The following is an 18,271-nucleotide window of genomic DNA, read 5'->3' on the forward strand; positions in this document are numbered from 1 at the left end:
TTCAATTAGGTTGTTTCTCGAAATGAAATCATTAAACCGATCGGCCCTACTTTGATGAAATTGAGAATTAAGACGATCCGAACATTCCCTAACCTCATTAAAATCCCCACATAGAAGCCACGCGGAATTAATACTATTGATGAGTTTTTCAAGCAAATCCCACATTAGTTTTTTGTTACGGTCTTTATGTGGGCCGTAGACATTTACTATTGTTGATTCCTCCCCCGAGTTTTTCCATTTCCCTTTAATAGCCAAGAAAAAATCACACCCCGTAGTGCTTTCTACTTCAAACCCACTTTTGTCCCAAATAACTAGCAACCCACCCGATTTACCTACCACTTCCTTTTGAATAAAACCACAATTCGAGTTTCCCAAAAGCGCTTGTACCCACGAATCCGAAACGGCCTTGCATTTAGTTTCTTGGAAAACCGCAATGCAAGGCCTTTCTTTTAAACAAATGCTACGCACCCACCCAAATTTCCCTTTAACCGCAAAGCCACGAACATTTAACGACAAAACCTTCATTAAAAAACAAAGAATGAGCGATAAATGGGGAAACAGGTACCTACTGATGATGCAAGGTAGCCCATCTCAGCCCAATTTGCTCTCCATACCTTTTGACTTCTTCACTGTCAATGGACCTAGACGATACGATCCCACCCTTTTCGACATTCATTTTCCCCACTTTTCTTTTCCCACCTTTCCCACAAGATTTACATTTGGAAGAATTACAGTTCGACTCCCTGTTAGTGCGGTTCCTCAGTTTCATGATCCTTGTAGACGCCCGACAATTTGACATCGCCATCACATAGCAATCACTGCAATAGGATGATTCCGTCTTCCTTGATGATTGACTATTCGCTGGATTGCAATTTGGAGGTTTCCTGATGTCGCAATTAAATTTCTCCTTGGGTTTTTTAGTAGCAGGTTTGTGAACTCCATTACCCTCAACATTATTGCCTGGCCCAACATTGCATTTACCATGGATATTCTCGATTACATCAGGCCCAACAAATTTACTTTCAAAGTCTGGCCCAACAGATTTACTTTCAAAAGTGTTGTTGGGCTTTTCACACTTATCATTGATATCTGTATTACATGTGCTGTTTATCCCAACCCTATCCCCATTCAAACTCGTATCATTATTATTATTTTTGATAATAGGGCTACCCCCATTAATAATGCCTGCGTATCCTGCATTGGAACTCCCACAATTGCCGCTACTCTCCTCTGGTGTCTCAACAACTACCTCATCATTATGGCTATTACTTTGGTTTCCAAGAAAACCCGACTCTTTATCTTCAATTACATCCTCCACATTCCACCGGTTGTCTGCCAAAACCTGCATCTTTTCCGGTGATCCTTCGAAATTTTTTGAGTCGGCACCTTCACTTTTCTCGTCGTCACTCTTAAGGACATCGTTCAGCAAACTACACTCATCATCCTCCATCTCAATATCATCTGAATCATCATCGTTATCTTCAACATCGTAATCATCTGACTGTAATGAATCCGAGTCGCTGTCGTATGAGGAACCATTTTTTTGACATGCCCCATGACAGCATGTATCCATATGATGACTTTGGACAATGTTAAGATGACTAACCTTCCCATCCTCACTGATATTAACGAAGTATTCCTTGGATTTGTAGATTAATTTTAGTGAATCGTTGACCACATCCGGATTGTTGAGTTTCACAAAAATCTTCCCGGTTAGCAGACTCTGGTTTCCTGTTAGATTACAATTTTCCATAACATATACCACACCATACCATTCAGCGATAGAGGAGAAAGTTTTTTCATTCCAACAAGGTAATGGAACCCCGTTAATCGAAAGCCAAGCCATACGTCCATTAGGCCAACTTGAGAAATCCCACAGATTTAGTTTGGTAATCCATTTTTTGATCGGTTTATCCCCTTCCAACACAGTTTTTGCAGACTCTTGCAAAGAGAAAATCAACAAAATACCAAAGCCCCCTAATCGTTTGACCTCCACATCCACGTAACCTTCAGCGAAAAGAATTGTTTCCAGATTTTCTAAGATATCCCTATTTTTTCTTCTCCAACGATTGCCTTGCTGAGAGTTTCACAGTTTTCCTTACACGCCTCCTCTTCTATTTGAATCACCTTCTTTTCAGCCTTCATCTTTTCAACATTCTCCTTTTTTTCTTCTTGTAGATTCCTCAGCCTATTTAATGTTTTCCGTAGATCCTTGTTGTTTTGACCCAAAATATCAGAAAATGACCGCCCGTCTTGAAACCTGTTGGCATCGAATCTCCCATTATTTTTTGATATGGGGGATTGCTTTGCTTCATTCTGCTTCGGTGCCCTCTCAGTAGCTTTGAATACTCAAATCTCAGCTCCATTGAATTTTATTTCTTCAAGAGATTTTAGCAATTTGGCGCTATCCTTCACCTCCGCGAACCTAACGAAAGCAAACTTCTTGCCGTTGTGCAATCTCTTAGCCGCAATGTAAACATCTCGTACCACCCCGAATTGTTTGAAAAGTTTCCAAAAATCAACAACTCTCCATTCATCCGAAAAGTTGAAAAACATATACGATGTTAATCTGTTTGGGTTTTCCCACCTGTTGTTGTTGCCCTCATAGTTACCGTTGTATCGCTCTCTAACCCTATCTATGCCCGCCTTAGTAGCTCCATGCCTCACACTCTCACTTTCTCTCTCTAATTTTTCTCTCTCACACATTTTGTGCACTATGAATTAACTATTATAAGTTATAACTATTGATTCATTTTTTATTATCATCGTCGGTGAAGGAATTAACGAGATCTGATATTAGAGCGATGAAATTTGAGGAGAAGTTGCAGCGATGGTTGGATCATAGGTTGAAGGATTTGTTTCCAGTGGACTTACCGTTGTGAACCGTAGATTGAAGGTTTCACAGTAACATTTTTTGAAGGAAATAAGAAGGTGATGGTTCCGGTGCATCCGTGGATATGCTAGGGAAAGACTAGGAAAATACGTTACAGTTTCATATAGTTCAACGTTCAACACTACATCCGAATTTTTTTTTAAGTGGGTTAGGTTATTTTCTTTTCGAAAAAGTAATAACATCATTCAAAAGTTAACAAGTACAACCATTACACTAGAATCCAAAAAGAGTCCTATCCAAATTAAACATACCTAAGCAAACGGTTCAGTAACAAAGCGAAAACACATTTGAACTACGATACAAAGTAAGACTCAAGGTATAACAAATGTATACTAAAGTAAGGCTACACTAAATATATACGGAGTACAACGAAACAAACAAACAATGACGATGACTGGGAGAATGTCGATCATCACCGGAAAAAAAAAAAGAACATACACCACAGACACCGCAAGCTCCCAAGCCACACCAAAAAGTAACCCATCCGCAAAAACCGACCCGCCCACAACAAGGATAGCAGATCTGCAACGAAAAGTTTGTCGTGTAGTCCACATTCTGAAGACGAAACCAAAAAAGAATGATCCTAACCATACCATCGACGGTATGGGTATGGGTAGTAACTAGGAACATAATTTTATCGAACTAAATACAAAAAATTACAATTGCCTTGAGTCCTTAACATAGTCTTTTGGGTGGTAACTCATTGTTTCTAACAAAAGGCAAACTCTTTGGGTGCAGGGGCGGATCCACCATGGTGCAAGCGGGGTCATCCGCCCCCGACGACCGAAATTTTTTAACGTAATTTTTTTTATGGGGTGTTTGGATTTGCGTTTTGAAAATTGATTATGCGTTTTAAATAATCAGAATTAGATAATCAGCTGCAGAAAAACGTGGTTTTAATAAATGGTGTTTGGATTTGATTATGTTGCTTGATATCGTGATAATCATATAATTAGTTTTTCGAGTGTTTGGAAAAATCAGATTATTTGATAATTAAACTAGTAAAATTACCAAAATGACATCCTTTTAAAAAAAATAAAATAGATAACGAAAATGTGGTTTTGGAAAAAGAAAAGATTTTTTTTACTTGATATCGATCAAACATAGTTTATTGGACTTTTTTGTTACTGCGATTAAATTAAATATTAAATATTAAAATAATAGTAAGTGAAGTTTTTATTTACTAGATACTGTAATTCTTTATAGGTGGTGATAGCAAATTTTACCTTTTTCTAGGGGTCATAGTACTATTTTGGAGACATATGGTTGTTAGAGCAAATGGACCCAAGAGAGAATAAAAATTACTAAAGTGTTGTATGTGCGCGTATTGTAAAAATATAGTGGTTACTTACGCTAGACTCCAAAGTAGAATATGTTAGAAACAGGGTATCTAAATAGATAATTCGGATATTTCTAAAATCATGAAACACTTTCCTAATTTAATATTCTGACTCTACTTGTCTCGGGTTACACGAAATTTCAATTGGGATAAGACTATAAATGCAAAATCGTTTCCCTGACAAGAAGAACGCGATTTTTGTGTATAGATTTGTGTGTTCGTTTCTGTGTGAAATTGAATATTAGAATGAAAGCGGTTATCCAAACTGATGATCTAAATCAGTTTAAATCAGTTAGTAAATGAAAGGTTATGACGGTTGGAAAAAGGAGCGGGAAAACGTTTGGATTAAACGTTTTATTAAAACGTATCACTCAAAACGTTTTTGTTTCGGGGCGCTGCCCCGAGCCCCGCGAGGGGCGCTGCCCCCTTGACCCCCGCCATTACCGTGCGCCAGTGTCTAGTTCACTCTTATGGGCGTGCACTCCGCACTCACCGAATCCATGTTAAGTATCACTAGTCAACTCCTGCTTTCTAGTAAATCACAATCAGCTAAAATGATATCACTACACAATAATATCCTATCGAGCCTTTTGCTAGAAAAACTATAAAAAAGAAAATCATAATCAAAATATTTATTGAATATACCAACTTTATGTGTCACTTCTGATTACACCGTCACATTTTGTCCAAATCCAGATTCGTTGTCAACAATTAAATCTGGAGACCGAATCAACTCAACTGACCAGCTTGTTTCCATTGGTAGAAGTTTCACATTGGGGTTCTTTGGTCAAGATTATAGTTATTTGGGAATTTGGTATACGAGTGATCCGGAATCCAGAAAAGTATGGGTAGCTAACCCTAATGCGGCGATAAGGTCTAGCGACCATGCGTTGTATGTCGACCCGAAGACTGGAAACTTGATCATCACTGCAGGAGAGAGTACTCTGATGAATATTACTGATGTTCGAGCCGGTTCTGTTAGATTAGATATTTAGCCCATAACCTATATTATCTGTATTGTATGGGCTCAACCCAATTAGCTTAATTAGGGTTATTTGCCTATATATATGGCTTTATGTTATGTACGTATGCAATCAATCAATAAACATCATATCATTTGTTGATATGATGTTGATTGATTGATTGCATACGTACATAACATAAAGCCATAAAGTCATATATACAGGCAAATAACCCTAATTAAGCTAATTGAGCTAAACCCATACAATACAGATAATATAGGTTATGGGCTAAATATCTAATCTAAACACAAACCCCCACACACACACACAAAACGAAAGAAATAAATGGCTGCACACGTTTGATTAAATTGAGTTGAAAAGTGGATGCCTTTTCAAGCAAGTGGCCCACGTTTGATTATATTTTATTTTTTCTCCTTGAGACTTGATACCCGATTCATTTTTTGGTGTCTTTATGCCTTTTTGATTTAATATTGGGCACGAATAATCTTTTGATTACATAAAAAAAATAGTATAGTAATAATAATAATAATAAAATGGATACTAATGCCCAGCTTCTGAAAATAATTCAAGACCAACAACAGGCACGACTGCAGGACCAATGCTTTTTCACAGCCCCACCCAATTACGGTAATGCAGGGTGACACATGGACACGGGTGCGTCTTCACATCTTACCTCCTGTATTAATAATCTTAGTACCGTTTTTAATAATTGCAAGTATCCATCAGTAGCCGTTGGTAACGGGAACACCATCCCTGTCACTAACACCGGTCATAGCTTGTTACCCAATGTTCAACGACCGTCACATTTAAATAATGTACTTGTAACCCCTAACATCGTTAAAAACCTCATATCTGTTCGTCAATTCTGTAACATCCCAACCCGTTATCCAACCGACAACGCTTAAATTTTTTTTTTTAAAATCAGTCCAGTTTCAGGCATATGGAGCGCCGCTCAAAAGTGGCATGTCCACTTTCTTTTTATGCTTGTTCGTAAAACACGTTCCGCAACACTTTTAAATGAAACAATTTATCATAACACGTCAATATAAGTAAAACTAAGAGTTTCCCACAATAAAATCGAGTTTTACAGCACCGGGCCCACATCGACCCAAATTACGACAAAGTGACCATTTCGACCCATTTTAGTTTAATACAAAACATAGACCGAGCATGGCGATTGGGAATACGCTACCCAATCCTAATCAAATCCAACATCACGTCTTCTAAAGCAAACTACGCAAGTCCACTAGTCCCGCACACTTACCCGAGCCATCCTCCACGCAAATCTATAAAAATGTAAACAACGAGAGGGTAAGCTAACGCTTAGTGAATGCAATAATTATACACATACATATATAATATACCAACTTGCAAACACTTACTCACATACCGCATACATGCTAGCAACACAATTAGCTTATCATCACAAGTACAAAGCTATAACCTTTAATATCACAAGCTAGCACAACAATAGCATATATATAACCTGAATAATATAATATGCTACACTACAACACAATAACCATGGTTAACCAATCGTACAAGGGAATGGCGCCCGCGAAAGGCCATCGGAGTTCACAACATCCATTAGTGTACTTAGCATCTCGTATCACTAACCCCCGGGTGGCATCTTAACACCTCGATACTTCACCCTCGGGTGGCGTCTTAACACCTCGACACTTCACCCTTTATTTTGGAGTGGCGTCTTAACACCTCGACACTTCACTCCTAGGTGGCATCTTAACACCTCGATGCTTCACCTCGAGTGGCATCTTAACACCTCGATGCTTCACTCGTCACGTGAAACGTGGTGTCTTAGCACCTCGACACTTCACATCTCACGCTACAACAAATAGATACATTATATACCTACACATATAATTATTCCACTCACCTCGGAATGCCCGCACAAGTCATGTACATCATGATCTTCGTCCTCAAATCCGAGCAAGTAACCACCTATATCACACATAGGTACAATATACACATAAATAGTCATTCTCTAAAAGAGAACTCGACACAAACATCCCTTAGCCGAGGGATCACACCTTGCTCGCCAAAACCCGCCCATTTAATCTACTAATGGACTCAAACCAATTATCACTTCGGGTGGTAATTCAAACCAACACAACAAAGTAAGATTTAACTAAAATCATACTTTACACCTATTAGACCAAACCTAGGTCTTAATGCTAAATTACTACTTAGGTAGTAATCATTTCAAACGCCAATTACACCAAAACCTCAACACGTGCAATATTGACCCATAACACGGTTGACCACGTTTGACTAAAATCTTAAAATATCATTTTTAACCCAAAATTACTTCTCGCGAGTAATTACGTCCAAAAACATCATTTAACACTTAACAAAAGCGTTTAACATCCATTTAATCTAAATTAGTGTCATCCTCAAGTTTGACCCAATTCAAATTACCCATTTTGACCAAAGTCATAAAACGCCCCAAAATCACTAACGACTAGTGATTATATTTCCAAGACAACCACTAACACTTAAATCAAGTATTTACCTACTTGATTTACCAAAACTTGACTTAAAACTTAATTTAACACCGAATCAAGCTTACTTGTCCCAAAATACCCATTTGACCCGTTTTGACCTAAATTAGGGTTTACACCCAAAAACCAAGACAACACAAGTGTTCTAACGTTTAACCAACACACGCAAGACCCAAACTCATAATTTCATCACTCGAAACCCTAAGTCGCCCATTTAGGCTTACTTACTTGAATCTTACCCAAAACCCTCAAATTTCACAATAAAATGGGTTTATAACACTAACTAACACAAACCCTAACTCAAACAATAATCTTAACAATGAAATTTGGATTTAGAATTTACCATAACAATCAAAACGTAGCCGAGAACGAAAGGAACAACTTCATCACTCGCACATTTGATCGATTCAAGCTTCATCTTTATCAAAGCTCCAAATCTCTCTCTAGAATCTCCATCTCTCTCTAAGATAAGATGAGAGAGATGTGTGGATGTCAAAACGATCCAAAAGTGGATCTAAAACTGCTCTAAGTGCCACAAATCCGTTCACAAGTGAAAGGACCAAAGTACCCCTCATTTAACCCTTTAAAATGCTGAAAATTGCATCAGACGCGATCGGAGCGCCGCTCCAAAGGGTGGAGCGCCGCTCCAACCTTCAGGTCAGTTTTCAGCAACTTGTTTTGGCCATAACTTTTTGACCGTAGCTCCGTTTTCGATGAATCAAATATAGTTGGAAACGTAATAAGATTTCCTTTCTAATGGTACGGTTTTAAAATATCAACTCAAACTTTTTTTGGGGTCGAAAAGGTACGTACACACCTTGTGACTCCAAACAACGTCCAGTTTTCTTCAACGTTCGAGCAAGCAACACGTACATGTCTCGTACACTTCATACACGCATCGTACACCATAAATACATTATATACAATAAATATTTGGGTCTTACAACTCTCCCCCACTTAAACTCGATCACGTCCTCGTGATCTTCGTCACTCAACCCATCCGGACCTACACCCTATGGTCCTTCGACGTACTTTCGAACTCGAAGTCTACGAAATTTCCCGCAACCCAAAGATCTCACACCGCACTTAAGCGACCCTTCCGATGAATCACCCCCTTTCAACTTAAATCTCCATCCGCGATTTACTAAATCCACGAATCCGAGCACTAGAAACTTGCTCAATCCCTCACATCGGGAAGAACTCAACCAATCTCGTACCGAGATATCACCCCTTTAGTGTACCCTTAACAAGTACAATGCCAATAGTAACCACGTCCCACAATAAGGTCAACATCCAAAATGACGAAGACCGAGTAAAAGTAAATCCTTACGGATAACACTTACCACTTAACATCCCTTCAAGTTCTCCCAGCTACAACTCGCAACAAGCTACATCCTTGCATTAATCCAAATCGAGAAGGATTTATGTCGCGTCAAACCTCTGGACTTCAACGACTCGTAAACCAACCAATCAAGAATGTTCTATGAATCAAGAACCAACTTCCCCCGTCTGCACCACCGGGTCATCTCTTCGACGAAGAAATTTTGGTATCGCCAAATAATCACACTAGGGATACAACTTTCCCATCAATCAATCTGTACACGACCACCAGTCTCTGGATTAATCCAGGACGACGATAATACACCACGAGTTAGACGAAACATCAACACTCGACACAAAGTTTCTCCCCTAAACCCTGCAACACATCCATACAATGCGGCTTCCTAGCACTAGCATGGAAACAATTCGTGCACTAGAATCCTGTCAACAGCGAATTATCATTCCAATAATTCGCAATTAGTCACGCGACCTTCAAAAATATTCACCAACACTCGGTAAATCCTCTTACCTAGACCGTCCGTTAAGGATAGCCTCGACATTTCAATGCAACCAACACGTCACATCACTAGGGAACACACCCCCGCAAAGAAACAATATCCGCGTGTCTCTATGTGAGACAATCAGAACCGGCACTCCGCGCCTCACAATCGTCCATAAAATAGAATAATCCACTGACGATTTCCACGATCACATTTCCCGAAAGGGAAAATATAGTATCCATACTGAAATCGAACTCGTACCTACTCAACAGTACTATCCGGGTAAAATGTCCCGTTCTTATTGATTAAAAACGTTCCATATTAATTGATTTCGTTGCGAGGTTTTGACCTCTATATGAGACATTTTTCCAAAGACTGTATTCATTTTTAAAACAAACCATAACCTTTATTTCGTCAATAAAGGTTTAAAAAGCTTTATGTAGATTATCAAATAATGATAATCTAAAATATCCTGTTTACACACGACCATTACATAATGGTTTACAATACAAATATGTTACATCAAAATACGTTTCTTGAATGCAGTTTTTATACAATATCATACAAGCATGGACTCCAAATCTTGTCCTTATATTAGTATGCAACAGCGGAAACTCTTAGTATTTACCTGAGAATAAACATGCTTTAAACGTCAACAAAAATGTTGGTGAGTTATAGGTTTAACCTATATATATCAAATCGTAACAATAGACCACAAGATTTCATATTTCAATACACATCCCATACATAGAGATAAAAATCATTCATATGGTGAACACCTGGTAACCGACATTAACAAGATGCATATATAAGAATATCCCCATCATTCCGGGACACCCTTCGGATATGATATAAATTTCAAAGAACTAAAGCATCCGGTACTTTGGATGGGGTTTGTTAGACCCAATAGATCTATCTTTAGGATTCGCATCAATTAGGGTGTCTGTTCCCTAATTCTTAGATTACCAGACTTAATAATAAGGGGCATATTCGATTTCGATAATTCAACCATAGAATGTAGTTTTACGTACTTGTGTCTATTTTGTAAATCATTTATAAAACCTGCATGTATTCTCATCCCAAAAATATTAGATTTTAAAAGTGGGACTATAACTCACTTTCACAGATTTTTACTTCGTCGGGAAGTAAGACTTGGCCACTGGTTGATTCACGAACCTATAACAATATATACATATATATCAAAGTATGTTCAAAATATATTTACAATACTTTTAATACATTTTGATGTTTTAAGTTTATTAAGTCAGCTGTCCTCGTTAGTAACCTACAACTAGTTGTCCACAGTTAGATGTACAGAAATAAATCGATAAATATTATCTTGAATCAATCCACGACCCAGTGTATACGTATCTCAGTATTGATCACAACTCAAACTATATATATTTTGGAATCAACCTCAACCCTGTATAGCTAACTCCAACATTCACATATAGAGTGTCTATGGTTGTTCCGAAATATATATAGATGTGTCGACATGATAGGTCGAAACATTGTATACGTGTTTATGGTATCTCAAGATTACATAATATACAATACAAGTTGATTAAGTTATGGTTGGAATAGATTTGTTACCAATTTTCACGTAGCTAAAATGAGTAGTTTTTACCAATTTTGTTTTACTCGCCATTTCTTCGTTTCTAATCCGTTTTGAGTGATTTAAGCAGTCACGGTTTCGTATTGAACTTGACTTTATGAAACTAAACAGAAAAGGTATAGGTTTATAATCAGAAATACAAATTACAAGTCGTTTTTGAAAGAGGTAGTCATTTCCGTCGAAAGAACGACATCTTGATGACTATTTTGAAAAACATACTTTCACATTTGCCTTCAGAGTTTTTGGGGTTTCCCACTTTTCAACGGTTTCGATCTTTGCCGGGTCCACCTGGATACCTTCTTTGTTCACTATGTGACCGAGGAATTGAACTTCTTCCAACCAAAATGCACACTTTGAAAACTTAGCGTACAGTTTTTCTTTCCTCAATACTTCTAACACTTTTCTCAAATGTTTTTCGTGCTCTTGATCATTCTTTGAGTAAATAAGTATGTCATCGATGAAAACAATGACAAACTTGTCAAGATATGGCCCACACACTCGGTTCATAAGGTCCATGAACACAGCTGGTGCGTTAGTCAATCCAAACGGCATAACCATAAACTTGTAATGACCATAACACGTCCTAAAAGCAGTCTTTGGAATATCATCTTCTTTCACCCGCATTTGATGATACCCGGAACGTAAGTCAATCTTTGAATAAACAGACGAGCCTTGTAGTTGATCAAATAAGTCGTCAATTCTCGGCAGTGGATAACGGTTTTTGATGGTAAGTTTGTTCAACTCTCTGTAGTCAATACACAACCTAAATGTACCATTTTTCTTCTTGACAAACAAAACAGGAGCTCCCCATGGTGATGTGCTTGGTCGAATGAAACCACGTTCTAATAGTTCTTGCAGTTGGCTTTGCAGTTCTTTCATCTCGCTGGGTGCGAGTCTGTAAGGAGCACGAGCTATTGGTGCAGCTCCTGGTACAAGATCTATTTGAAATTCAACAGATCGATGTGGAGGTAGTCCCGGTAATTCTTTCGAAAATACATCGGGAAATTCTTTTGCGACAAAAACATCATTGATGCTCTTTTCTTCAGTTTGTACTTTCTCGACATGTGCTAGAACAGCATAGCAACCTTTTCTTATTAGTTTTTGTGCCTTCAAATTACTAATAAGATGTAGCTTCGTGTTGCCCTTTTCTCCGTACACCATTAAGGGTTCTCCTTCTTTTCGTACAATGCGAATTGCATTTTTGTAACAAACGATCTCTGCTTTCACTTCTTTCAACCAGTCCATACCGATTATCACATCAAAACTCCCTAACTCTACTGGTATCAAGTCAATCTTAAATATTTCGCTACCCAGTTTAATTTCTCGATTCCGGCATATATTATCTGCTGAAATTAATTTACCGTTTGCTAATTCGAGTAAAAATTTACTATCCAACGGTGTCAATGGACAACTTAATTTAGCACAAAAATCTCTACTCATATAGCTTCTATCCGCACCTGAATCAAATAAAACGTAAGCAGATTTATTGTCAATAAGAAACGTACCCGTAACAAGCTCCGGGTCTTCCTGTGCCTCTGCCACATTAATATTGAAAACTCTTCCGCGGGCTTGTCCATTCGTGTTCTCCTGGTTCGGGCAATTTCTAATAATGTGGCCCGGTTTTCCACATTTATAACAAACTACATTGGCATAACTTGCTCCGACACTACTTGCTCCGCCATTACTAGTTCCGACACCATTGGTTCCTTTCGTTCTGTTAACCCCTGGTCCGTAGACCTCACACTTCAGCGCGCTATGACCATTTCTTTTACACTTGTTGCAAAATTTGGTGCAGAACCCTGAGTGATACTTTTCACACCTTTGGCATAGCTGCTTCTGATTGTTGTTGTTGTTGCGGTTGTTATTGTTGTTGGGATGATTGTTGTAGTTGCTGTTGTTGTTGTTGTTGTTGTTGTTGTTGTTGGGCCGTTTATTGTAGTTGCGATTGATGTTGCGATTGTTGGGATAGTTGTTGCGATTATTGTTGTAATTTCTGTTGTTATTGTGTTGGTGATTCTTATCACCATTTTCCTCCCACTTTTATTTGACTTGCTTCACATTGGTCTCTTCAGCCGTCTGTTCTTTAATTCTTTCCTCAATCTGGTTCACTAGTTTGTGAGCCATTCTACATGCCTGTTGTATGGAGGCGGGCTCGTGTGAACTTATATCTTCTTTGATTCTTTCCGGTAATCCTTTCACAAACGCGTCGATCTTCTATTCCTCATCTTCGAACGCTCCCGGACACAATAGGCACAATTCTGTGAATCGTCTTTCATACGTGGTAATATCAAATCCTTGGGTTCGTAACCCTCTAAGTTCTGTCTTGAGCTTATTGACCTCAGTTCTGGGACGGTACTTCTCGTTCATCAAGTGCTTGAATGCTGACCACGGTAGTGCGTAAGCATCATCTTGTCCCACTTGCTCTAGATAGGTATTCCACCATGTTAACGCAGTACCTGTGAAGGTATGCGTAGCGTACTTCACTTTGTCCTCTTCAGTACACTTACTTATGGCAAACACCGATTCAACCTTCTCGGTCCACCGTTTCAATCCCATCGGTCCTTCAGTTCCATCAAATTCTAAAGGTTTGCAGGCAGTGAATTCTTTGTAGGAGCATCCTACACGATTTCCTGTACTACTAGATCCAAGGTTATTGTTGGTATGTAGCGCAGCCTATACTGCGGCTATGTTTGAAGCAAGAAAGGCACAAAATTCCTCTTCGCTCATATTCAAGGTGTGTCGAGTAGTCGGTGCCATTTCCTTCAAAATAATCAAATGGAACAAGCTAATCATACAGAATATTAAGAGTAGTCAATAGTATCTCGTAGCATAATATGAACTCGTTTATAAAAGCTTTTTCTTCATATTAGCGTTTTATAAGTTTAAATTCGGGTAGTACCTACCCGTTAAGTTCATACTTAGTAGCTAATATACAATTCAACTACTACAATTCTATATGAAAAACTGATTATAATAATATTTCGCGTTCAAACTTTTATACAATATTTTACAAAATTACAATACCGCTTATTTTACATATATCATGAAATATAGCACACAATAACTTTGATACAAGATAGTTGTGAAGATAATTCTAGCTAGTACACAAGTCGTTCAGCAAAGGCAATAAAGACACGTAATTCATACGTCCAGAAACAAGTCATGCATTCTGGTTTTACTAGGACTACTTCCCATCCTTGGTCTTGTGGAACATAACCGTTATGACCATTGGCTAGGCAGCATGTTGTAACGTCGTCAAAGGGACGAGGGTTACGTAATGTCCAACAGTCCCATAACAATCTAAAAACCATGTTTCTCACCCCAACTACTGAGTCCATCACTTGTGAGAATGTTTTGTTTAATAGTTGCAGTCCGATGTTCTTTTTCTCACTTTTGTGAGAAGCGAACATTACTAACCCGTAAGCATAACATGCTTCTTTATATTGCATGTTAGCCACTTTTTCTAAATCATGAAGTCCTATGTTCGGATACATTGAGTCAAAATAATTTCTTAACCCGTTGCGTAAAATAGCACTTGGGTTCCCCGCAATATATGCGTCAAAGTAAACACATCGTAACTTATGGGTTTCCCAATGTGTAAACCAAGGCATTCTTGAAACGTTCTTCAAATGTCTTACAAACTGATTTTGCCGTAAATAGTTGTGCCGAAGAATTCTGACCGACTCTAGACAAGATTTCATCAATCATGTCTCCGGGTAGGTCTTCTAAAATATTGGATTGTCTATCCATTTTGTGTTTTTATACTGTAAAATAGACAAGAGTTAGATTCATAAAAGATACTTATTAATACAAGCAGTTTTTACATATATCATAAAGCATAAGCACACTATATTACATATATTACACTGCACGAATACAATTATCTTATTCCGACTCACTCGTTTCTTCTTCTTCGAACTTGGTTCTTTTTGCTAATTTTTTAGGGATATATGATGTTATCCTAATACGAGCTATCGTTTTCCACAACGGTTTAGAAAAACCTGGTGGTTTAGAGGTTCCCGGGTCATTGTTACAACTTAAGGACTTCGGGGGTTGACGATACATATAAAGTTCATATGGGATGGAATTAGATTTCTCTATTTTTATGCCCTTTCTCTTATTATTTTCTTTTGCCTTTTTAAATTCAGTTGGGGTAATTTCTATAACATCATCGGAATTCTCGTCGGAATCCGATTCACCGGAGAATTGGTAATCCTCCCAATATTTTGCTTCCTTGGCAGAAACACCATTGACCATAATTAACCTTGGTCGGTTGGTTGAGGATTTTCTTTTACTTAACCGTTTTATTATTTCCCCCACAGGTTCTATTTCCTCCTCCGATTCCTCCTCTTCCGGTTCTGATTCTTCTTCCGGTTCTGATTCTTCTTCCGGTTCCTCTTCGGGAACTTGTGAATCAGTCCAATATATATTCGACTCTTCGTTATTATTAGGTGAGTCAATGGGATTTGTGCTAGAGGTAGACATCTATCACACAATATCAAACATGTTAAGAGATTAATATATCACATAATATATACATGTTAATAATATATAGTTTCCAACAAAAATGTTAAGCAATCATTTTTAAAGAAAACACGGTCGAAGTCCAGACTCACTAATGCATCCTAACAAACTCGATAAGACACACTAATGCAAATTTTCTGGTTCTCTAAGACCAACGCTCGGATACCAACTAAAATGTCCCGTTCTTATTGATTAAAAACGTTCCATATTAATTGATTTCGTTGCGAGGTTTTGACCTCTATATGAGACGTTTTTCCAAAGACTGCATTCATTTTTAAAATAAACCATAACCTTTATTTCATCAATAAAGGTTTAAAAAGCTTTACGTAGATTATCAAATAATGATAATCTAAAATATCCTGTTTACACACGACCGTTACATAATGGTTTACAATACAAATATGTTACATCGAAATACGTTTCTTGAATGCAGTTTTTATACAATATCATACAAGCATGGACTCCAAATCTTGTCCTTATATTAGTATGCAACAGCGGAAGCTCTTAGTATTTACCTGAGAATAAACATGCTTTAAACGTCAACAAAAATGTTGGTGAGTTATAGGTTTAACCTATATATATCAAATCGTAACAATAGACCACAAGATTTCATATTTCAATACACATCCCATACATAGAGATAAAAATCATTCATATGGTGAACACCTGGTAACTGACATTAACAATATGCATATATAAGAATATCCCCATCATTCCGGGACACCCTTCGGATATGATATAAATTTCGAAGTACTAAAGCATCCGGTACTTTGGATGGGGTTTGTTAGGCCCAATAGATCTATCTTTAGGATTCGCGTCAATTAGGGTGTCTGTTCCCTAATTCTTAGATTACCAGACTTAATAATAAGGGGCATATTCGATTTCGATAATTCAACCATAGAATGTAGTTTTACGTACTTGTGTCTATTTTGTAAATCATTTATAAAACCTGCATGTATTCTCATCCCAAAAATATTAGATTTTAAAAAGAGACTATAACTCACTTTCACAGATTTTTACTTCGTCGGGAAGTAAGACTTGGCCACTGGTTGATTCACGAACCTATAACAATATATACATATATATCAAAGTATGTTCAAAATATATTTACAATACTTTTAATACATTTTGATGTTTTAAGTTTATTAAGTCAGCTGTCCTCGTTAGTAACCTACAACTAGTTGTCCACAGTTAGATGTACAGAAATAAATCGATAAATATTATCTTGAATCAATCCACGACCCAGTGTATACGTATCTCAGTATTGATCACAACTCAAACTATATATATTTTGGAATCAACCTCAACCCTGTATAGCTAACTCCAACATTCACATATAGAGTGTCTATGGTTGTTCCGAAATATATATAGATGTGTCGACATGATAGGTTGAAACATTGTATACGTGTCTATGGTATCTCAAGATTACATAATATACAATACAAGTTGATTAAGTTATGGTTGGAATAGATTTGTTACCAATTTTCATGTAGCTAAAATGAGTAGTTTTTACCAATTTTGTTTTGCTCGCCATTTCTTCGTTTCTAATCCGTTTTGAGTGATTTAAGCTGTCACGGTTTCGTATTGAACTTGACTTTATGAAACTAAACAGAAAAGGTATAGGTTTATAGTCAGAAATACAAGTTACAAGTCGTTTTTGAAAGAGGTAGTCATTTCCATCGAAAGAACGACATCTTGATGACTGTTTTGAAAAACATACTTTCACTTTGAGTTTAACCATGATTTTTGGATATGGTTTCATGTTGTGATGACCCGAAAATTTTTGACTTATTTATACCAATTCTCTATACGATTTATTATTTTAACACGTTAAACAAAGTCTGTTAGATTGAGTCTCAAAATTTTAGAACTGTTTCATATATACAATTACCTTTGATTACTCTCGACGATTCATGAACAATTATATGTATGTATATATATATATATATATATATATATATATATATATATATATATATATATATATATATATATATATATATATATATGTATGTACAAGTAAAAACGACTTTCCTACAGTAAAACACTATTTGCTACAGTAAAACACTACAGTGCTACAGTGAAACCGTATTTTTCTACAGTGCTACAGTGAAAACGACTTTGCTACAGTGATTTGCTACAGTGACACACTATTTGCTGCATTAAATACTATTTGCTACAGTAAACACTATTTGCTATAGTAAAATACTATTTGATGTCGACGAACTAGCAAACAAAAACGGAAAAGGCGGCCATGCGATCGCATGGCAAAAATACTGAAAACTCATGCGATCGCATGAGCTACAGTAAATCGAAAAGTACTATAAAAGGTCAGTCTTGCTCGACGAATTTTTCATAATCATTCTTCTGTAATTTATTTATAATTATATTATAATTATAATTTTAAATTTAAGTTTAATAATAATAAAGTATATTCGAGGGTGTTTTAATTCGGGTTTCAAACCGCTTTAAGCTAAGGAAATATTGGGTATTGTTCTTGAATCCAAAGGCCAACCATACAGTCGTCTACCATCATTACGTCTACGCATTTTGCCTACAATATTGAGTCTCAATATTG

The 18,271-nt window shown here is 37.2% G+C and overlaps 1 pseudogene; it reads left to right on the forward strand.

Moving 5' to 3' along the window:
* The first annotated feature begins 4,873 nt into the window (after nucleotides 1–4,873).
* Nucleotides 4,874–18,271, forward strand: part of LOC139888322 (G-type lectin S-receptor-like serine/threonine-protein kinase CES101) — a 69,191-nt pseudogene continuing 55,793 nt past the window's right edge.

Source organism: Rutidosis leptorrhynchoides, chromosome 2 (assembly GCF_046630445.1).
Source record: "Rutidosis leptorrhynchoides isolate AG116_Rl617_1_P2 chromosome 2, CSIRO_AGI_Rlap_v1, whole genome shotgun sequence".
NCBI lineage: Eukaryota > Viridiplantae > Streptophyta > Magnoliopsida > Asterales > Asteraceae > Rutidosis > Rutidosis leptorrhynchoides.